The sequence below is a fragment of the Ambystoma mexicanum genome, chromosome 7p (genome assembly GCF_040938575.1).
Source record: "Ambystoma mexicanum isolate Mex_15411 chromosome 7p, UKY_AmexF1_1, whole genome shotgun sequence".
Classification (NCBI taxonomy): Eukaryota; Metazoa; Chordata; class Amphibia; order Caudata; family Ambystomatidae; genus Ambystoma; species Ambystoma mexicanum.
This window is the reverse complement of record NC_090939.1, coordinates 501,448,082-501,472,342: the sequence shown is the minus strand read 5'-3', so window position 1 is coordinate 501,472,342 and position 24,261 is coordinate 501,448,082. Positions and strand designations below refer to the sequence as shown.

The 24,261-nt window shown below is 45.1% G+C and overlaps 1 protein-coding gene across 2 annotated transcripts in view; it reads right to left on the bottom strand.

Annotated features, from left to right (window-relative positions):
- MED14 (mediator complex subunit 14) overlaps window positions 1–24,261 on the bottom strand; it is a 1,766,813-nt gene that overhangs the window by 130,590 nt on the left and 1,611,962 nt on the right. The window lies entirely within an intron of this gene.

Sequence of the window (24,261 nt, the reverse complement as noted above, 5' to 3'; positions counted from 1 at the left end):
CCCTGCGATTCCAGAATCGCTGGCATCTGCTTCCCGAAGGAAGCCCATTCCTCCGGTGTCGCTTGCATGGAGGGATAAGCGACCCGCCGATGGGCGGAGTCCTCGGAAGAGGACGGGGAAGGCGACCTATGCCGACGCTTCCTGGAATGCCTCGAAGAGGCAGAGGAGTGGCGAGACGGACTCCTGGAAGGAGACCCACCGGACCTCCGACGATGACGCGGAGAGTCACCCCTCGAGTCATCCGTCGAAAGCCCCGCAGACCTCGACTTCCGGGGCTTAGACACCTGCCCTACCAACAGCTTCTTCTTGCGTTCCCGCAAGGCCTTTGCCGTGAGCGACTGGCAGTCGACACAGTCGTCCGTATCGTGGGCCTCCCCGAGGCACCAGAGGCAGGCGTCGTGCGAGTCTGTGACCGACATCTTGGACCCACAGTCCCCGCAGTTCTTGCAGCCCGGACGCGGGGTCGAAGACGAGAAAGACATCGCCACAAGCAGGTCTTCACAACAACTGAACAGGTTCAACGAACCGAGAATAGAAAACAGCAAACTCCAACGAGTCGAGGCGTACCGAGATTCACGAAGTGAACACGTTCACGGAAAAAACAGAACATAGGCTATGGGCGTCGTGCGTCCTACTTATAACATCGGGTGACGTCGGCCGTCAGAGGTCGTCTTTGGCGACGCAGGACGCAGACGCCAAAGATTTTCCAAAGCAGCACAGCTGTGGAGATTACCTGTCATAGATATGGAATACTTTGGAGGACCCAATCCCCTCGAAAAAGGAGTTTCAGCACAGCAGCAGGGCTTCACTGGGCAGTTCAATGGTCCAGGAGGATGCAGCAAGCTTCGTTCGCAGTTTCTTCTGTTAGGCAGAAACCTGTGCAGTTCCCTTAGGGACCACTGCAAAAAAGTTTAAGACTACAGGTGTTGGCAGTAAACACAATTGGTAGCAGTCTGTACCACCCAGATTTACCTGGTAGCTGTGGCTGAGCAGTCAGACTTCTCTCAAGAAGAGGTAGGCAGTATATAGAGTATACACATTAGGTACAAAAATACAGTAGCAGAAGCAAACACTGACCAGAGCTTTGGTATAAAAGTATATATTTATTTATTTAAAAACACACTTGTAAAAATACACTGGCACTAATATGTCAAGCAAGTTCAAACACAGTCATTAGGAATATATACACCTCCCTGATTAATTATTCGATAAGTCTTAGGAAAAGAACACCACTTATTATCAAATACAGAGGTGAGCACTTAACCAAGATGGCACTCCAATAATTATTTAAAAAGGGAGGGAAAAGGCAGAATTAGAAAAGCACACAAAACCAACACTTTTAAAAGAACCACAGCAAGTCAAGAAAGGCAGAGTCTACTATAGAGCAAGAAAGTTCATAGGCCAGGCCCACTCTTGGAGAGAGCAAGGCTGAATGTGCCCAAGATCACACGGTTGAAGTACACTTTAAAAGTCTTTGCAGATAGTTCAAAAGGAGTTGGATCAGTTCAGAAAAGTTAGTTAACAGGTCCCAGGTCACCCCAGGATAGAGTCTCAAGGATTTACGGGACACCTTGAACAGTCTGTTGCAAGGGAGACCAGGCGGGATACAGTACTTGAAATGGTGAGAAAGCTCCAGCAGGGGCAGTTGTTCCTGGCAGCGGGCGCAAGTGGGTGCTTCGTCCAGAGGAAGAGAAGATCTCGGCGTGGAGGAAAGCAGGAGGTCGTTGCACTGCCAGGGAAGAAACCAGCCGCAGAGTTTCCCGGTTAAAAGGTACTACCCTTTTATTCGCGGTAGTTGTGAAGCGTGGCTATCCGGCCGCCGGGGTTCTTGGCACGGGTGATTCGACCACGAGACGATCCAGGAAGGCGAAAAGAGGGCAAACTGGTTAACCCTACCAGTTCAAAGGAAGAAGACTCTCCAGGATGAAGATCTTCTGTCGTTGGGAAGTGGTGAGTCGGTTCAGCAGGGCTCCACCGGTGGTGTCGTTGTTGCAGGTTGGCTCAGCTTCTCCCTCTTCGTATTCTTTAGGTCCTGTGGCGACTTCTGAAGTTCCAGTCCCCAAAGCCCTGCTTTTATGCAGAAAACCCCCATTCATCAGTCCTAGCTGTCACTCAAACATGCTAAGTGGTGAGCCGGGCGGCTCACCACTGGTCCAATCACACAAGAGTGTGACTTGAGTTGCCGAGGCAACTCAGTCCAGGGTGCCTATTTCCCCCCCCTCCCACACATCCTGTAGACCCAGACAGAGTGGCACCACTTTTGGAGGCTTCTGTGCAGAAGCCCGCCAATAGTGGAACAAAGGGCTCGACTTGGGTTGGAGTTACAGAGGCCAACACAAACGCCATTTTAAAATAGAGTCCTGGCAAAAAGACCCAACCGGGGAATAAATATTAAATAAATAACCCAGCGATATCTTTAACATTGTACCAAAAAAGTGGTGCGTTTAAAATGAATGGAAAATCCCATAGGAAATATTCCAGTGGAATATTTCGCGTGGTAACCACTGCCACCAGCCAGAAACTTGACGAGGTGGGACTGCACAGTGCCCCCTCGAAAAACAGACAGAGGGGCAATCTAATTACCCCTACCAGTACTTCCACAATATGATGGTTTGTGCTGGTTCTGTTCACAATTTAAGACTAGTAAAGTCAATGGTGACTTTACATGCCCTGGGATACAGTAGTCAGTCCCAGGGTATGGGGTTTATGTTTGGGGGTCACTATGACACCCGTGTTACTGCACTGAGGGTGCTGTGTAACACACTTACCAAAAACACATGAAACTCTATGGAGTAAAAGACCCCATAGCTCATAAAACACATTACAAAGTCAAAGGACATTCTCAAATCATGCCTAAGAGTGGGAGAAAAAGAGTCTCACTCTTAGCAGGAGAAAAAAATAAACCCCAAAAATCCAGCAAAGCTGCTGGGGGGCTTACTAGGCTGGGGAAATTAGCCTTAACAGGGAATTCTCCCTAACATCTTCGTCAGGTTTTTCTTCCCAGTCGTCGACTGTCTTCAGTCCAAGAAGCCTCGCCTTTTAAGCAGGTTTCTCCCATTCATACACAGCCTAGCTGTCACTCAAACAGCAGGGTGGATGTCTTGGAAGGACAGCCAGCCAGCCAATGAGGACTGAAGCCCAGCAAAGGAAAAATTAACAAAGGGTTCTAACCTGGTTTGGCACGCAGAGTAGAACCCAAGATAGACCTCACAAACAAGAAATGGCAAAAAAAGTAGACCAGTCCATTTTGACACAATGGTCACCCATGGGTGCTGTACTGCAGCTGAGGATTCAGTCTGCAGTAGAAAAGCACAATGGTAGGAAAATTAAACCACTGTCACCAGTCATTTAAAGTATCGAGGGTAACATAAAAAATGTTACATGAGTAGGTAGGAAAAGGGGCTACTAGGTAATCCCTCAGCCCTCCACATAAAATGGGGTGTGCTGGCCTACAAAGAGAAAAGATAAGTAAAGTCAATTTCACTGTACTATTCTTGGAAACAGTAGTTCACACAAGGAAAGGTATTTAAACCTTATGAGAAATCTAAAGGAAGGTGCTGTGTGTCACCATACAAAAGTAGATCAGACTCCAAAAACAAAGGAAGCACAATCCAAATCAGGTCAAAATACATGAGAGTGAGAAAAGGGCTCCCTCTCTCCAGGGTTGAAATTAAAAAGTCCTAAAGTCCAGCAAAAGTGCTGGGGTTCTCCAAGGTTGAAAGTAATAAGCACAGGAATTGGCACAGAATTGAGAATTCTCCCTAACAGATGGTTGTTTATGAATTCAATACAGACCCACATGGAGAACAGGAATACAAGTAAATATTCCTTCTTCAGCTTGGGATCTTCATTGCTATTCGTAAACACTGATTGGAAGGTACAAATTACCTGTAACTCTTGTTCTCCAGCATGGGTCTTACATGTATTCACATGCTATGAATATTACCTGTTCATCAGGCTGGGAATCCTCAGTAATACAAAGCAGTATAGCCTTAAGCTAAAAGAAAACCATGCTTGTCGCGTACATAGCCTATTACTATCCTTTTGGGTCATTCTGTCCCAGTCAATGACATAGGGCCTCCTTAGCTCTATATGAGAGAAATGCGAGGCAGACAAGTTGAGGAGTTTTCTCACAAATATCCATCTTTATTTAAATAATGAGGATGAGAAAAACACCTCACTTTCCCTAACTTAACGAGGAAATCCCTACCTATAAAACTAAGACTAAAGGAACACACTGTAAAAATGTCCATCACACATATACGCAATACAAAACATACAGGTATTAGATGGCTGTTCAAACTCAACAATATAATAATGATTTGTAAACAAGAGCTGTATAACCAAGGCTCCTTGTAATCTGGGTCAGTTCCCACTTCCCCAGGAATAAATCAGGATTCTGAAATCAATGTTCAAGTCAAGAAAGTTCTTTTCAATATCCAAAGTCTGTTTGAAAGCATAACACAAAGTTCTCTTCACTCCACAAGCTTTCCAATTGGCACTTGAATTAAATGCAACAAAAAGTTATTTTCGAGGTTGACTGTTCAAAGTGTTCATAATTTTCTGCTTCAGCAAACCCAAAAGACGTATCGTCCTATTCTTTGATTGTTCAAGATCTCTCTCTTCATACACAATAAGATTTTGCCAAGATGAGTTTTTATCATAGTTCAAATCATCACATTATAGTGGCCTTGCCACTTTCCATCACAACTTTCAACCACAATGCAGTATTTCAATGTATTCTTCTGGGTTCATTAACCTGCCAGGCCTAACCACTAAGAAGTCCCTTTCCTGGTATACTCGCCTGCCAGGATAACATTTCTACCACTACTAAGTGGTGAGGTATACTTCAAACTTCATAAAGGTCTTCAACAACATTGAGATTTATAGCTTTTTCAAAAGGACATAACGCTCATTAATGGCATTTGTTCCTCCGACTTGTTTGTCACACGCAGTGCAGGTACAGTTGCTCTCCCCCGTGATAATGATTACAATAAGGGTTTCTTTCTTGCCACATTTGTATTTCTTCGGTTCCATCTATTAACAGCTGTTAAGATATCTGATTTCGTTTTCTTTCTCTAGGGAAACAGGTTTCTCTTTTATTTCTTATTGCCTCTCTTTGGTTTAGGCAATGCTGGTTCCCTTGCTCAAGTATTGCCCTCTTTTTACTTTGGCAACAATGAATATAATCTTTCGGGTTCACATTTCTCTTAATTTACGAATTATTCCAAAAGTACTTTAATTCATTAGTTTGATATTCAAAACGTCTATTTCCAGACAAAGGTCTGTCAGAGAGTGCCCCTGGGTCACCTCGCATAGGCAAACTCACTGGTCTTCCTGTGCGCTTCCTTCCGACCCACTGCTGGTTCAGCTTCTCCTTCTCATATTTGGATTTGAATGCCTGACTGCTCCGGTCACACCTCCAGTGCTCGCGCATCCATCTGTGCAGGGAGTCTGCTTCACTCCTCACTCACTCTAGTGCCTGCCCGCTACCGAAGCACTACACAAAATTGGGAGAGCTCCTCTCTCCCGCGGGACGTCAGCCTCCACACCGCTTCCCACAGCATGATCTCTGCACCTAAAGGCCACACTCTTTATGACTCTCTCAGGGCCGCAATGCTCTAGAAAAGCACTGGTGGTCCCGGCGTCTTCTCTCTGCTTCTGCTGCTCACACGGCTGGCGAGTTCTCTTGGCCTGCACCTGAGGGGGCCTTAAGTAGTCAAAAGCCCTGCTCAGGTATGGGTCATTAGAGCCATCAGCTGGCCCATTAGAATTTTGCAACTCTGAGCTCCTCTGCCTCATCCCAGTACTTAAAGAATTATGGGACTTAACGTCCCTAATGTCTTGAGTTATTTTATCTTTATTCAATTTATTCAGTTTAAAGGTTTTATTAAAGTACCTTTCAGAGATGAATTTAAAGGAAATACTGTTTGGTTCTTTGTTCTACATCTTATATCCAAAGGTGAACCATAATCGTCAGAAATTATGGTATTGATTATTTGCTCGTTATACAAATCATTCTTATGCTGAGCATAAGGGTCTTCATCATTAACACTTTGGGTATTTTAGGAAAGGGGAGCCTTACTCTGACACCAAGCCATTAGGTATCCTGGCAACATGAATATCTCACCCTACTTTGTCTCTCATAGAGGAACCCTCCTATGCCCTTGGGGGCCTTCTCCTCCCAGGTGATCTACCCAGCTATTACCATCTCGGAGTCAGGATAAGGTAATAGCTGGGAGGAGATTTTAGCAGGGTTTCTGTGAGGACTTTGCAGGATTCATTGCATCTACCCCTGGTGGCCATTTTAATATTTGGTTGCACACGTAAAGTGGAACCAAGAAGAGGCGGAGAGTGGAAGGAGGGAGGGTTTGCATGTGAATCCATGTAAAGCCCATGCTGGAGAACATGTAACAGGTAAGTAACATGTACCTTCTCCAGCATGGGGACTTACATGCATTCACATGCTATGAATACAATTACACAGCAGTACACTTGCACAACCACAGGAGCAATACATTTACCCGTGGGAAAGACTCCCCCTCATGCAAACAGGTTGCAAAGCACAGCATGGCCGATACAAGACTCCTCCGTGGAAACCCTACTGACACAGTAAAACCTTGTGAAGGTGTGGGTAAACCTGCATGAAGCACCCCTTCAGCTATCCAGCAGTAGTCGAAGCAATGGCTCTGGTGTAGTGTGCTTTCGGCCCGCCTGGCAATGGTCTGTCGGCCAATTGATGGCAATGCATGATACAGCCGGAAAGCCACCTGGAGATGGAAACGTTCGATAAGGCCTCTGCATGCCCCACAGGTCCAAAATTGACGAAAAGCTGAGAAGTGTTTCAAAAATCTTTAGTGCATGCCACATACATTTTCAAGGCACGCAACACGTCCAATGAGTGCAAGGACCTTTCAGTAGGCATAGAAGGGTTTGCGAAAAAGACTGGTAAGACCAAAGACTCCTTTAGATGAAAGTCAGACTTAGGCATAAAGGACGGATGAGTTTGTAGAACTACCTTGGATTGGTGGAAAGACAAATATGGAGCCTTAAAGGATAGAGCCTGGATTCCTCCAACACGCTTGGTCGAGGTGATCGCCACTAGGAACGCTGTCTTTCAGGAGAGTAACTTCAAAGATGTCCAATGTATAGGCTGAAACGGAGGACCCATCAGTTTTGACATGATCACATTCAACTCCTATGCCAGGGCAGGAGCCTTCACCAGCGGGAATGTTCTTAAGTGTTCCTTCATGAGCCTGTGAGACCACAGGGAGAGCTTGCAAGGAACTCTGGATTACTGGGAGATTGCGGGGAGATTGCGGCAAATTGCACCTTGATGGACACGTGTGCAAGGCCGGCCTTAGTCAGCGGGAGCAGGTAAGGAAGAAGTTGCAGCGGTGTGATGCGCTGTGGAGAGATCTTCATGGACTGGCACCACACAATAAAGCGCTTCCACTTGTGTTTGTAGCATGCAAGTGTAGTAGGAGCCCTGGCTAGGATTTTCTTGCATAGCCACGGCAGTAAGAAATGCCCAAATTATAAGGCTGCAGGAGCCAGGCCAACAGGTTCAGGGACGCTGGGTCGTGGTGCAGGATTGCCCCTCCTTCCCTGGATAGCAGGCCTGGAAGAGGCGGCAGCTTGATGGCCGGAACCACTGACAGCTGAAGAAGGTCCGGGTACCAGATCTGTCTCAGTCACGCCGGTGCAATGAGGATCATCTTGCAGGAGGATAGTTTGAGTCTGCTGATCACACATAGGAGCAGCGGAATTGGCGGGAATTCGTAAAAAGGAATAGGCCTTCCCACAGGAAGGCGTTCCCCAGACTCCTTGCCTGAGGATACCTGCTGGCAAATCACTGGTACATGGAAATGGCTGCTGTCGCAAACGGGTCGATCTGAGGCTGGACCCACTCACCTAAGATCTGAGAGACTTGAGCTTGCTGGAGCTCCCACTCGTGGCAGGACGGCAGCTCCCTGCTGAGAGTGTCCGCAATGGTGTTTTGATCGCCTACCAGGTGGAACAGGACTAGAAACATCCAGTGAGCCATGGTTCAGCGCCACAAGTTTTGGGCCTCCAGAGAGAGGACAGGGACCTCGTCGCGCCCTACATCTTGATGTAATACATGGTTGTGTTGCCCGTGAAGACCCGGACCACCTTTCCCAAAAGCCGAGGCTTGAAAGACTTGAGTGCCCAGAAAACTGCCCTCAGTTCCAGTACGTTGATATGCAATACCTTCTCATCCAAGAGTCATAGGCCTCTTTCATATAGTTGGCCCGTGTGGGTGCCCAAACCTTCCAGTGAGGCGTCCGTCGTGACTGTCTCCTGATGCGCAGGGATTCTGAAGGGAGCTCCCTGCGACATGTGAGGGCAAATGGACCAGCAGTGTAGGGCTTGACAGAACGCTCGATTGAGGGCTCTCCTATCGCTACATGAGCCGGAGATCTGCTTCCACCTAGCATCCAGGAACTCCTGTAGCAGTCTCATCTGCCATCTGCAATGAGGGACCAGTTGGATGCGCGAGGACATCATCCCCAACAGGGATTTGATGGGCCAGACTGTAGCAACGCTGGTCGAAAACAGCAGTTGGACTTTACCTAGGCTGGTCCCTATGCTTTCCTCCGATGGGGTCACCAGGCACGATACGGTGTTGAGTCGGGCCCCCCAAGAACAGTGTGTCTTGTGATGTTACCACGCAGGACTTTAAATTGTTTATAGAGAATCCCCGAAAGGTTAGAGTGTAGACCGTCTCCGCTGTACGTCGCGCCGCCAGGGCGTGAGAAAGGGACCGGACCATCCAATCATCAAGGTAGGGGTAGATATATACTAACATACAGTGAAGGAATGCTGTCGCCGGGGCCAAGCACTTTGTGAAAACCCTCGGAGCTGATTTGAGGCCAAAGTGAAGCATACCCTAGAAACTTCTGATGTTTTGGATGACTGGGGATATGGAAATGTAGTCTTCCAGATCTAGTGTTGCTAGGAAATCTCCCTCTTCCAGCTGGCTCAGCATGTGCTGTAGAGTAACCATCCTGTATTCTTGGGATCTCAGGAATGTGTTGAGGCATTGTAAGTCTAGGATGGGTCACCACGTGTCAGACTTCTTGCAAACCAGAACGTTTCTGGAATATACCCGAAGTCCCAGAGGCACAGGTTCTATGGCCCTTTTTTTTAGCATAGCCTGAACTTTCTTGAGGAGTTGGGTGCCGTGCAGCTTCTGTCTTGACACGCAATGAATGCAAGGGCATTGTTCCTGGAATTCCACAGTGTGACCTTGCACAATGATGCGAGCACCCATTTGTCTGTGGGGATGTTGCACCACTTGTCAACAAATTGCGATAGCAGGCCTCCCATTGGGCTACTGAGGTGAGGGCTCAGGATCTGGGCCTGGTCAGGCTTCCTTTGGCTTTGCTAATAGCTTGTGGACAGTGATGCTAGGCACCCCTTCTGTAGGCCTGGGAACAGCCTCAATATGCTTCCTGCATAGTGGAGCGGGAGGGCTGGTGGTTGGATGGGCTGAGAACCTTTGATGTCCGAGGGAGCTTGCCCCCTGGGGAGTGAACGGACTGCTTACTCTGCTGAACTAAGCCCATAGAGTGCACCAGAGTGTCCGTTTTAATGGCTAGGAGAGATTCGTCCACTACCTTGCCGAATAGATTCTTCCTGTCGAAAGGCATGTTGACACATCCTTTGGCAGCGTAAGGCGATACCATTTCCCCATTTGTCTGAAGCCAGAGTCGGCAATGTCTAGGGCGACAGTTATCGCATGGTCCGACGGCACTTCGCCCTCATGAAAAATGGCCATGCCTCCTCTTTTTGTCGTTTGGCAGGAAATCGAGAATGTGGGCCAACTTGTACCAGAGCTCCCTGTTGTAGAGTGCAAGGATAGCTAGTTGGCGGCATTGACCGTACACGCTGCAGGAGAAGCAATGTGTTTACCAGCTGCATCCAGCTTCTTTCCCTATTGGTCAGGTGGGACCGAGCAAGAGGATGATGGGTTCGAAGACCTCTTCCTCGCAGCCGAGACTACTGAGTCTGGTGTTGTATGGCCTCTGAGGCTTTTAGGGGCCGTGTCAGGGACCCTATACTTCTTTTCCAGACACTTTTTTTTAGTATGAGCAGAGTAAGGATTTCGCATCACCACTAATTTGTCTACCCAGATGTCGTCTAGAAACAGGAACGCAACCACAGTCTTTCTGGAGGATTCAGTGTTGGAAGAGGAATCCCTCCTCCTTTTGCTCTCCTGGGACCAGGTTGAAGAGTTTAGCAGCCCGGGCGATCATTGCTACAGCACCTAGATACATGTGAGTTACACGCGCTTTATAAATGTACAAATAAATAGCCTGGAAAGATCCAACCTCATCTGGAGGGGAGTCTGACGCAAATCTACCTCCGGCGGATCCCCATCTGCTAGGATGTAGTCTTCAAACTCATCCGTTCCCCGAGTACATCTGTATCTGGGTTGGTATCCGTGCCTGTGTCCGTTCCAGTCAGGTCCGGCCCCATCACAACAGGGGACCACAGAGCAGGTGGCTTCTGCAGGACCTCAGGCACTGGGAGAGGTGGAGCCGGAAGGGGCAGAGGAGGTATTGGTGGACTGGCGACAGGAGCCAGGCCGGGAACCACTGGGGCCCCAGGAGCCAAATGCGGTAGGTGCAGCTGAAACTTTGTGACCAAAGTGCAGAGAGTCGTCAAAATGTCCACAGAGACATCCCTGAGACCTGGCGGTATCAGAATTGGAGCATGAGGCCAGGGACTCGTAGGGCGAGCTGGCTGAACTGGCTGCACAGGCTGCAGAGCTGGCTGCAGGCAAGGTCACCAGGCCCCTCTCTTCTGGTTGTAGGCAGATGTCCTCTGGAAATTCTTCCTCCTCCTCTTCCGAACAGGTGGACAGCTGAGGCCCAGGAGCAGGGGTCAATGCAATGGCAGACATAACATGGGATGTCGCTTCCACCAGAGTGGGATTTGGCAGATAAAGAAGTGGTGGTGTTGACTCCTTGTCCCTGCTGGAACTTCTCATTATGGTGGATAACATAGGTGCTTCTGTAGAAGGTGGCGACGCAGACCCCACTGGGGCTGACGGCGCATTGGAGGTAATGCTACTCTGGAAGCAGCCGGTGTTACCATAGAGGCGGTGACCGTGCTTGTCGATGAGTCCGTTGACGCGACCAAACCTGACACTACCGGTTTGGCAGACAATGTCGTTGACAGAGTTCTCTTCAATGAACATTTTCTTGGACAACGATGGTCCTTAGGTCGTCGAAGAGTATTTCCACAACGAAAATGAGTGATGTTTCATAGTTGGATGGTCGATGGCGAGGGAGTGGACGATCTCCAGTCTCCCGACAGGAAAAACATGCAGTAAACATCTCAAGATGGCCCCCAGGGGTGGATCTGAGGAGGACCTATGCCATTGACTTGGGCAGTATGACCATATACGACAGTAATAGGCTATGCAAGTGACAAGGAGGTTTTTTATTTTTAGCTTAAAGCTATTCGGCTTTATATTACAGAGGATTCCTAGCCTGACGACAGGGGAGATTCATATCATGTGAATCCATATAAGATCCCATGCTAGAGAATACTAAACACATCAAAGAGGAGAAGGAGGGAAAATCAGTAAGTGATTGTCAGAGAATCTAGAAATAATACATTCTTTGAAGTATTGAAAAACATGCCTGAAACCCAACTAAGGAGGCATCCTGGTTCTAGAAAAGAAGAATGCAACAGCTAGCCGAACAATTTTCACAAAGAGGCTTCATCATCTGTTCCAGTGTCCTATTCTAAGCTATAGCGACTGGCAAAGGTGTGGAGCGACCTTAAAGTTGCTGCCTTGTAAATATAAGAGCAATGCACCTCATAAAAGCTGCGGCAGCTGCTTTTCTGCCAGTGGAATGGGCGCTAGGTGTACCAGGAAGAGGTTTATTTGCTTTTAGGTAACACAGCTCAACACAGGACATTATCCATCTGTATATTGAATGATCGGATACTGGAGAGCCTGGATATATTCCCCCATAATTCAGCAACAATTGTTTGGATTTTTGCAAATCTTTATTTGTGTAGTTTAAGTTTGCAATGACTTCTCTGCTGGAGTAGAATGATAGGAGAAGAAAACCTGCAAGGAAAAGACTAAGTCACATGAGACTCTGAAATCACTTTAGGAGGGAAAGAAGGAAGCATTCTCAGAGTTACAATACTTTGTCCATATGAAATATAGAGTCGGGCTTGTGAATGCCGAGTGCCTGTTTATTGCTCACTTTACAACCAGCTGTAATGGACTCAAAAAGGCTCACAGAATCCATGCCTAGAATCTCCTTCCTGATGGGCAGGGGAAGGCATCCGCTACCTGATCCAAACCCTGTGGGTGGTATTAGCCGGGTGGATCACCTGGAAGGAGACGGCCACCAAGGGAATAGGATGACTCAGTTAGGAGGGACGCTGTATTCCTCCTCTTCAGAGGGTGATACTTCTATAATACTGGAATACCCAAAGGCTTGTTGTCAGAGTTAGACTTCGCTTCACTTCCCAAAGTTACCCCAATTGTTAGAAGTGAAACCCTTTATGATCTACATGGAATTATATATTTAAAAGTCAGAACATCAATACCATTGCTTCTGACAATTATACATTTCCCTTAGTGTTTGAGCTATAAAATCAAGAACCAACCATTAATTCCTCTAAAACCCTTCGCTAAAGGTGTATTCTATAAACAGAGTGAATAAGGTTAAACGTGAAGCCTTTGATATAAAAAAAGGCACCAGGACATTGGGGACTTCAAGTCCCATAATGCCCTAGGTACTGGGACGAGAAATAGGAGCTCAGAGGTACAGAAATGCAGTGTGCAGTCTAGCGGTTCTAATAACCAACATCCAGACCTTTGAATATTTGAAGCCCCTTTCACGTGCAGGCCATTAGAAGAAGTGGCCAGCAGCAGTGGGAGCAGCAGAGACAGAGAAACCAAGAAGCCAGAACCGTTGTTGTGTTTGAAGTGAATTACGGTACTAAGCGGGTCGTTGAAGTTCAAAACCTGAAGTGCAGAGGTTGCAAGGCGGGAAGTGGTGCTTTGACAGGCTGTCCCGTAGGTAAGAGAAGCTCTCCTTATTTTGTGCCCTGCTCCGTTTGCTGGCGAGTACCCGAGTGCACAAGGAGCAAGGCAGGCCTCTGTCCTGAACAGCACAAGCTGCAGGAATAAAACCGAAGCTGTCAGAAGATTAGTATCCAACAGAAGAAGCAGAAGTTGCAGCAGCAGCAGATCGAGTGGACGTGTAGAGAGAAACCAGAGAGTTAGCCCGTGTTAGTTAACCCCAGGGCGCTCCGTAGACAATCGCTGGCAGCTTGCATGAAATTTGAATACTGAACTAATGAAAGAAAGCAATGATGTTGTTATACTCATTTGGAAAAAAAGTGAGAAAAGAAAGCTTACAACTATAATTACCAAAGCAAAAAGGAGCAATATTGAATCAAGATAGTACCCCTCGTTGTCAAAGTAAAGAGGGGGCAATACTTATAAAGAATGTAACAATCATTGGCAAAGTAAAGAGAGGACAATATTGCAGAAGGATTGCAACAAGACAACAACCAGCATTGCCTAAGCCAAAGAAGGGCAATTATAACAAAGGAGCATTAACAGCATTTAACTGGTGAGAATGTGGGAGCACAAAGGTGGCAGGAAAGAAGCCTTCCTTATAAAAAAATATCAAAGAGGAGAGGAACATAACTTGCATTGCATGTGGCAAACAAATCAGTGGAATAAACAGCACCAATGTGTATTGTATCCTTATAGAAGATGTGAATGTCAATATTGTTGAAAGTCAAAGACTTTTCAGCTGTTTGAAGCAAAACCTACCACAGAATACTTGTAGTAGTGTTAGAAGTGTTTATCCTGGCAGGCCAGTATACCAGCAAAGGGATTATTCATGGCAGTCCTGGCAGGTTAGTGGACCAGGAAGAAGAAATTGAAGCATTGCATTGTGGTGGAAAGAAGGTTGAAAAGCCATTACTCTGTTATGATGAACGGTGGTAAAACCATCTTGGAAAAACATCTTGAAAAAACATTGTTGTTGATGAAGAATTGTGGAAATATTTGTTTTTCAAAGAAAATAAGTTATATTGAAATATTGACTAAAGGTATTTTGGTTTTGAGGAAACTTTGGACAATCATTTCGAAGTGTGATAAATCATGTTCAATCAAAACAATCCAAATGCCATGTGAAATACTTTTGGAGTGAGAAGAACTTTGTGTTGTATTCAGAACAGAATCCTAGACTTTTAGAATCATGCATAAGATGAAGCTCCTCAACCTCCCGAGAACCCAGAGGAACGTGTCACCCAATGCCCCACTTCAAGGAAACCCCCTCTAACAGAAAAATGTGAACTTCCTGTGGTCCCTCGTAGCACAGCGGTCAACTTGAGGGATTTCCCAAAGGTCAAAGATGCCCAAAAAGACAACTGGGCAAATCTCCCAATCGTGGGAGAGCAAGCCTTTCCTACTCAGGGCATCGGTCAGCCCATTCTCTGTTAGATGGGTTGGCAAAACTGAGATGCCTTTCTCCAGAGCCAGAATCGCACAGCAACCGTATTGTCCATCAGGATCAGGACATTCTTCCACTGGATGGTCGGCAAGAAAGCAATCGGTGCCTATGTGATGGCTCACAGCTCCAAGAGATTGATGTGCTAAGAGCACCCTGTCCTGGACCAAAGCATGCTCACCTGTAGAGCTCTGAAGTGGGCATATCAGACTTTTCAGGGAGGCATCCGTAACAATTTGAACCACCTGCCATATACTATGTGGCAAGGACACCCTTTTTTCTAAAGGACTATTGAAGTAGAAGTATGTACTAAAGCTATTTTTTAGCGATAAATGTGAGCACCTAGTTCTCTGAAAGTCTGTTCAGAGCCTCTCATTACAATGACTTCCTATTTGCTAGCACTGTCTGAATCACAAGACCCTCCGGAGAAGGGTGCCACAAGAAGAACACATGGACCCTCAGTGCCACTTTGTACTTTAGAATAAGCTCCTTGTCGGTAATGGGAATGCAACAATCAGTGCTACCGATAAGATTTTGAAGTGGGAGTATTTGACTACCACCTATTTTTAAAGCTTAGAGTAAAATTATTTTTTTAGGAAATACAAAGCAAGTCCCATTCACATTGAGAGTATTTTACAAGCAAACAAGTAAAATGATCTAACCGTAAAACAAATGTTTTGTAATACCTTTTTGTTTGCACCTAGTAATTATTATTTGACATTATTTTTGTGATTTGGTTAAACTAGTAACCTAATACAAATAAAACACAATTTTCATTTCCATAATCGCGATGCAACATTTTCAGCAATTCATCATTAAAAGTAATTCATCACCATTAAAGCATAATTTGGACTACCATACTTGAAAGAATAAAGTGCAAGTTACATTTGACAATAACAATTAAAAGGAAGCTAGTACAGATGACTTTTTTTACAACAGTTATTTATTTTTATTTTTTAAACAGTTCAGATTCCAGGACTCAGAAGTGCGTTAAAGCATTTAACAAAGTTTAAAATCAATCATGTATTCAAATTGATCAACCTAAGAATGCCAAGATCCAGCAAGACGACATTGGTCAGAGAGCTCTCATTACCATTTGACATTAGAAGCCAAATGTCCCTGGTTGTAATCATGTTCATACTATGAACGTAATTCCCAAAACAATATTCCCTTAGAGAGCGAAGTGTCGAAAAATCTTTTAGGAGATGTTCTAATGTTTGTATGCTGTTGCTAGTACAAAGTGTGCAATATTGAGGGTTTGCCTTGGTTTGATATCTTATTTAGAGTAATTGGCCAGTGGTTATGAGATTTAGCCAAAATCTGAGAAACAGGCCCTAAGATACAAGATGGGAAACTTTACCAGACAACAAGGTCGTATGCCTAGAGGTTTATCTATTATTGACGGGCTGGAGTGGATTTTTAGTCTCTGAATATTAGTAATAGTATCAGCCCAATCCATTATGAACGGACACTTCTTACCACTATCTGGATTGTTGAACAGCGACTCCTTAGATTGTTCTATTTTCGTCATGATCTGTTCAGCTCTTTCATGGAAAGTATTGATCACGGATGTTGGAGCGGTCATCATGTTTTCCTTAAGGTCTACAAAGATAGATTCGTCCACTGGGATCAACATTTTTCTATAGAAAGACAGGATTTTCTACTCCAGCTAACCTCGCATGGGGGTGAACCACAACTCAAATCTTAGCGACACCATTGGCAATGACTGGGGCAAGCACAACACTTTTTCCAGATTAGGGATTCAATTGTATCCCAGTTAAAGTTACCCAAGCTGTTAAAGATTTCTTACTCACACAATAATGCCGGAATCACTGTAGCCTTGTAGATATTAAAGGGGTTACTGAGGAACTTCAGTATTTGGCATTGTTATTTGTGCACATTATAAGATACATGCAGTAATAATAATAGTTTCCACCTGTCCTGGGTGAATGCGGGGGAATCAGCTCCTATCTGGGTTTCATTTTTTTTTTATTGCCAGTATTTTTTCTCTCAATTTTTCCAGGGAGTAAAAGTGGCTGATACACCCCTTAACCTTCGGCGCCCCGAAGCTCAAAGCAGCCACCATCTTCTCGGCAACCTTCCTGAAAGTTGGGGAGTGTTAGGGGAGTTCTCCCGAAGTCCTACTGGGAGGTAAGACTTTAGTAAGCTATCCCAGTGGTTTGTCGATCCCAAAATCTTAGTATCAGCCTGCACTAGCTCAGGACCTTGGTAGAGTTGCATAGCAGTCAGGCTTATATTAAGAGGAAGATGTGAGCTGTAGGCAAGTACACTGAACCCAGCAAGTAAAGCACATCAAAGAAACACTTACACATAAATGTATATTAAAATCTATATTTATATTTACACAAGAGTCACTGTTAAATACCAATATAATTTTCATACAATTGTTACAGGCATTTGACAGTTCTATTGGTAATACCGCACACCCACAAAATAATATGGTAATTGTATTTAGTCTGCATACACATATAAAAGAGTGATTTCTGGGGAGGAAAACTGTTGGTTAGTGTTACCTTAGCAGAGCTCCAGGTCCTAGAGGCAGTTTCGCGGCACAGCAAGTCATTTTAAGTCAAAAGCGCAGCCCTAGCTAAAAGGCAGTTCGTATCGGTTTATAGTATTGCATAGCAGAATACATCAGAAGTTCCTGTGGATACTTTCTAGTCTCTAGGAAGGAAGATAGATGAAGGATTAACTAATGTTGGAGACCCTGTTAAAGGACTCGCTTAAGTGGCACAAGCAGCGGTTTGAGTCGGAGGTAAGAGGGGGTTGCCCTAGACACCTCTACATGTAATCCAATGCTCTGGAGCGACTTTCTGGAATCAGGTAAGCAAAATCCTTCTCCCCCCAGTACCTTTGGCTAGAAGAAAATGTTTGTGCTGGATATTCCGCGATGTTTCAGCTCTGGACCCGACCTTCGTATTCCTTTGTCGGATGACTGAAGGCAGGACAATGGACGGGATCTCTCAGCAGCAGTCTCGAGGGAAGACCTGGGGCACGACTTTCAGCAACTTCTTGGTTCACTGTGCGGTTCTGGTGCTTTTTCGGCAGCACCAACAAAAGACGCAGATCGCCCGGTCAATCTTCTTTGTTTCCTGCAGTCCCACACTCTGATGCGGGGGTCTCAGTGAATTGGATAAGATCTTTGGAGTGTCCTTGAGGGATCAGCAAAGAATTGGAGTGATTCAGCCTTTCCACGACTATGAACTCAATATGGGAAGCAGGTCTCCTGGTATTGGGGTTCCGCAGCTCTGGAAACTTCCAGGACCTCGGGAGATTGCTCAAATCAAAGTTCATCTTGGGACTGGTTGTTCCCACTAGCCAAAGCGACGGAGGAGTCCTCTTTGTAGCTCCTCTGTCGCACAGAAAAATGGTTCAGTACAGCAGTGGTGGCTTCAGGTGTTGCAAAGGGTCTGCAGGCATCTATGGTCGTCTTCTTCGGTTACTTCAGCTTTCAGTGGTCGACTTGCTTCTCACTCCAGGAGCCTCACCTTTAATACAGTTCCCCTCTGCAATCTCTCTCAGCAATTGACAGAAAGGGGCGTTTGGATGTCCAATCAGGACAGCCAGACCCCCAGTGGGAGCTGGTTCTATTCAGGCACTCTGACAGACAAAGGACAGCAGTGGTGGAAAACTCCTCCCAGAATGGTATAAGGGCTAGCATAGAACAACCACGCTAATAATGGCAAAAAAGAAGGGAGGCCCCCAAGTTGGTACTTGGGTGGCTCTATTGTGCACTGCCAAGGCTATGGACGGTGCAAAAATGACGCAATAGTTGGTATAACATGTCCGCTGCCACCAGCCATAACAAGGAGATTGTCTATGCGACTAAAAAGTCAAAGGAGCAGAGAGAAGGGAGATAGTAGGTATCCCTTTGGCACTCCACCTGAGGTGGTGTGTGCCAATCTCTCAGACTAGAACGTTTTTACGAGAGATACTAATTATCTCTCTATCATTAAGAACTGTAGTTACTCTAGGATAAAGAAAATCATTTCAAAGGAGATCCTCAAGGGTCCCCAGCAACACTACCGTAAGGAGTTGTGTGCTGCAATAGTAAAATACAGATGCCTTTAAGACCTATGGAGGATAATAGACTCCATAGTACAGGTAAACTACAAAGAATAGTGTTCCAAAAGACAGAGCCAATAAGAATTAATGAGTGGAAAAGGCTCCACTCAATCGGGATTTAAGAAAAAGTTCCAGAAGGCCAGCAAAAAGTGCTGGGGGTCTCACTAGGAGAGGCGATGAAACATGTTGGGGAGAATTTTCAGTTTAGTGCTAAATTCCTCCCACCTTAGAGACCCCCCAGCTATTTTGCTGAACCTTGGCACTTTGTACTTTTAATTATAGGTTTCTTTTGGTTGTGGAGTATGACAAACTCCATAGGCATCATCTTTTACATTGTGTTGCACATCACCTTCAGTGAAGTGGCACAGGGAAGTCTTCCAGATTTCCTCAAGGTTTAAATACTTCCTCTTGGATAAACTACTGTTTCAAAGAGCAGTAAGGTGAAATTGAATTTACTTACATTTGTAACTTTCTAGACCCAGCACACACTATCTTACAATAGGGTGCTGGAGGGGTTACTTAGTATCCCCTTTGTCTAGTTTCTCATGTAACATTTTTTATGTTACCCTTTCCTCGATGAATGGCTGTTGGCAGTGGTTTACTTTTAACTACCGTGGTGAGTTGTTAGCGCGGACTGCGTTCAGAGCTGCAGTAAAGCACCCAAGGGTGCCATTTTTATCAAAATGGCCCAGTCTTCTTTTCTCGCCATTTCTTTGTGCAAAAGGTCTTTCTTCAGATTCACTCTGCGTGCCAAACCAGGTTTGGTCCCTATGTTCGTTTTGTCTTTGGCAGGATTCACGAGGGCGCCTGGCGGAGGCAGGAAGCAAGGGAGGTGCTCAAAACTCCCTGTGCTTAGTCTCCTAGGAGATAGGAATGCACTCTTAGGCGATTGGCCGGCTGGCTGTCTGGCAAAGACAGCCACCCTGCTGGGTGACTGACAGCTCGGCTGCAATGAATGAGAGAAACCAGCATAAAAGGCGAGGCTTTTTGGCTTGGAAGGCAGAGTCAACCACTGGACGAAGGAATCCGAAGAAGAACTTGAAGAGGACGCCTGTTGTAACTCCTGGACCGTCGGTTTACCCGGTGAAGCCCTGTTGCTCTGCTGAAGCTCTGAATTCGTCTCGACTAGAGAAGCCCTGCAAGGACGACTTCTCCCCTTGTTAGGTTATGTATACTTGTATAGCGTCAGCAGTGCGCAAGCATCAGGGCGCTTGTAACATAGAACATAAAAGTATATCTACAAGGGACACCACTAGTAATCCCAACTGCGACTCAGTTTCCTAGATGGATGTAATCACTGGAAGAGACACGTCTTCAGGTTTTTCCTGAATAAGAGTTAATTCTCTTCCAGCCCCAAAGAAAGTGGAAGTTTATTCCATTGTTGCGCAGCTAGCACTGCAAAATATCTGCCCATGCCAGCCTTAAGCTTATATCTTGGCACGTTGAGCAGTCCCTTGTCTGCTGAGCATAGTTGTCTCAGGGGTGTGTATCTTGCGAATTGGTTTTTAAGGTAGAGGGGAGCTTCTCCAAACAAGCACCTATGTATGATAGTCATAGATTTGAAGTTCACCCTATCCTCTACTCTAAACCAATGCAAAGATGTTCTTGCCAATGTTATGTGATCTCTTAATTTTTATTCTCTTCACTATCAGCGCTGCATCATTTTCCATGACTTGGCACCTAGCGAAATCTTTTTTAGTAGCTCCTATTAACAAGGCATTGCCATATTCCAATCTAGACAATACTATGGCTCTCGCAATCATTGTTGTATTCTCCTCATTCAGGCACGGTCTAATTGCCCTCATGAGTCGTAGGTAGCATGCCGTATTTTTGTGCAAATAGTTAACCTGAGCCTCTGAGCCGACTGTAGCACTGACCATCATCCCCAGTGTCTTAACCTGGTTCATGACTTGGATTTTCGCCTCTTTGATTGAGAAGATCCCATACTCCTCTCCTAATTTGGCTCTGGCTGAGTTGGTTCCAAAAATCATGTGCTCTGGTTTCATGTTATTTAGGCACATCCAGTTTTGCAGCATCCATAGATCTACTTTGCTGTATACTTCTGCTATTTTGACACTGTCCCTGGTGTAGTCTCCCTCCAGTTCAATAACAAGTTGCGCGTCGTCAGCGGAGTTCGTAAAAAAGATGCCGACATCATCCAACAAGTCACATAGGCTTCTCATGTATATATTGAAGAGCAGCAGGGATAAACTTGCTCCCTGAGGTAACCCAAAGATAATTGGCATAGCCTCAGAAAACATATCCCCACAGTGCACTCTGGCTTGGTGCTCAGTGAGAAAGGATGTAAGCCAGTCCAGGGCAACCGTAGAACACCGAACTACACTTTTCAAAGCTTTTACTAGGAGCTGATGATCTGCGCCAAGATCAAGTAACATCAGCATCCCTGTTTTGCCTCTCTCAACTAGCTCTAACATACGACTTTGAAGGTCTAACATGGCCGTCTCCGTACTATGGACGGCTATGAAACCAGATTGTTTTTTATGCAGTGATACCTGATCTTCTATATGTTTCTGCAGTTGGTTAGTTGGTATTTTATCTAGTATCTTGAGGATAAAGTTAGAATTGGTAATCGGGCAAAGGTTGCCTGGATCCTTACAATCTGGACCTGCCTATTTGACCAGGGGCATAATTGTTACTTTTTTGATTTCTTTAGGCACTAAGCCTTCTTTAAACGATGCATTAATTATTTTCACAAAAACTGTAGCAAATATTTTTCTTTTCTAAAATAATTTTTGATGGCAATATGTTTTCTGCACATGAGGTGGGTATCATTTGCTTCAATACCACCAGCATTTCTGTTTCAGAGACTGGTGTAAAGTTAAAAGTGTCAGCGACACACTGTTAAAGCAATCTCTCTCCGACGTAGATTTTCCTGAGAGTTTGCTGGCCTTAATTATGTTATTTCTGGCCTTTTGCATTTTTGCTGCAAAGGCATTTTGGACTGTGTCGCAGTCTTCTTTAGATGGTGAAAAAGCAGAGTAAGAGTCTTTGGTTTCTCGATACTTTAAAATTTCAAATATTTTACTTGTGGTATTTGATGCTGCTGCAATTTCCTTATTATAAAAATTGGCATTTGCCTCTCATACTTTTTCTATAGTTTTTATTTGTCTGCTTCCAATTATCTTTAATTTCATTGGAGTGGTTTTGATGCCACTTTCTTTCTAGCGCTCTTTCTTTCTACTTTGTTTGTTAATCTCTTCATTGAACCACATTTGGTGCTTACTATTTTTTCTAGCTATCTTAATTTACAATGGAGCTTCTTGTTCCACCAAATTTTGAATTTGTGTTAAGTATTTATTTAGCATCACTTCACAGCTATCTTGATCTTGCAACAAGTTCAAAATTCTAGCTATACAAGGTTGAAGTACTTCTACACCCATATTTTTAAAGTTTCTACTCGATACTTTAATATGGGGGTTATGTTGGGGTTTAGAGGTTTCCAGTATTACTTCAAAAGAAACCAAGAAGTGATTGCTCCAAATACATGGTTCCGTAGTCACCAACTGGGTCTGTAGGTTTTGAGTTGGAACCCAATCTAATTGGTTTCCTTGTGGCTTTGTTGGATCTTTGTTAATCACAAAATAATCTAGATTTTTTAATGTGTTCTCCGGTGAATTGGCTTCTTTATCCCATTCCCTCTCCAGTAATTGAAATCACCAACTAACAGAGTAGATGTATTTAGTGATTTCAGATTTATTAACTGAGAGCCAAGCTCGTTAGCAAAATCAGAGATCAACGATGGAGGTCTGTAGATAACTACAATGTTAAGACAATCGTTAGGAGTATGTATTAATTTCAACTGTATCCATTACAGCAAAAATTTACTTTAAATAGTTCCATAGATTCTCTAGCTATAATGGCCACCCCCACCCTGCCCATTATCTCTGTTAGTGTTATACACTATATATCATTCTGGGGCAGCTATGTCACATGTGGGTCCTATGGGATCTTTGAGCCATGTCTCCGTAATACACAGTACATCAAATTGTTTCTCCCTAATCAGCTCGTGTATATTGTTTGCATGTTTACACATTGAACGGGTATTAAGCAGTCCCATTTTAAGCGTTTGATTGTACTGAAGTGGTGTTGTGTAGTTCACTTTCCCCTCTCCCAATTGACTACCACTTTCCATTTCATTCACAGCCTTACTCCCTTTAGACATCTCATCATTCATTCTACTGTCTAAGGTTTACAACTCCTTTAAATTTCAAGCTTCTCTTTGGTGGATATCTAGCTTATCTGACCACCCCTCCACAAACTGGAGATGGACTGTGCAGTCGCCGTGCACACTAATCTATGGGAAAGTAGGGTCCTAAGACTACAAACCGTCTAGAGGTTGTGGTTCAAGTGTATCACTAATATAAACCTTGAGTAGGTGGGACCAATCAACTCCAAAGTAAGCCACCTGGACATCATAAAGCTGGTTGTATTCCCACTGCAGTTGCTGCTGGAACCAAAGAGCTAGGGAGAGGAACACCAGTTTGTGTGCGTTGCTTTTAAGTTGGCCAAGAGCTCCAGGAAGATCCTCTGGACTCCCAGGAAGCAGGACTGACCAAGCCTGTGCCACCTCAACAGAGTGCTGGACCCCAGATGCAAGGAAAGCCCATCCCAACAGCCAAGAGTCCGCGGTGGTGCTATTTGCAGAGATGCAATTAGCTGAAACCGCTAAGTGCCAGTGAATAGAAGTTGGAACTTTTCTGTTGCCGACCATCCCATTGCAGAGCTGGAGACCTCCAGATGTCCTCCCTCTGGGGAAGGCAACGCTGACATATCTGCCAAGCTATACATGTCCCCCAACTGCACCATAAACAAACTGCACCATAAACATAAACCTCATTTACCGGCCTCCAGGCCCAGCTATAGATTTCCCATGACAGCTCCTCCACTTACTAGGTGAAAACCTTAAAAGTTCCACCAAAACTATTCTACTCGGAGACCTTAATTTAGGCCTAAATGATCTTAAAGATAAAGCAGCCTCAGCCCTAGCGAAGGAAGTTAAAGACCTGGGGTTCATACAAAAATTCACCAGCCCGACTCACTGCAAAGGCTGCACCCTCGACTGGGTGGCAGACCACAACTGCTCCACCATGGGTAGCTCCAACTCTCCTTACCTGTGGACGGACCATAACTGTATCCAATTTACCATTCCTACAGCTCCTACTACAAAAGCTCTCACCTATGCTCCACCAGTGAAGATTAGAAGCTCTAAAGAAAGAAAATAAGGACAACCTTTTTCCTTTCCTGGAAGTCCCAGAACTCAGTCCCCCGTTCTCTAGAGATCCCAGCACATTAGCAGATATCTACATTGACACCTTCACCAAAGCAATTGACGCCATAGCTCCGATTGAATGCAAAAAAGAGAAAAGGTCAATGCACGTTAACTCATGGGTCACATATGAACTACAGGCCCTTTGTACCAGTAAACGTGATGCACTAACCAACTGGCAATCCAAGCCTAGTGATTCCACTAAAGAAGAATTCAAAAGGAGATCCGCTCAATATAAAGAAGCGATCATTAAAGCCAAATCTAACTCTTTCAACTCACGGATTTCTAAGGCCAATTCTCAATCTAAGGAAATGTTCACGATTTTCTAAGACCTAATCTAATCCCACCTGCCCTGACGAAATC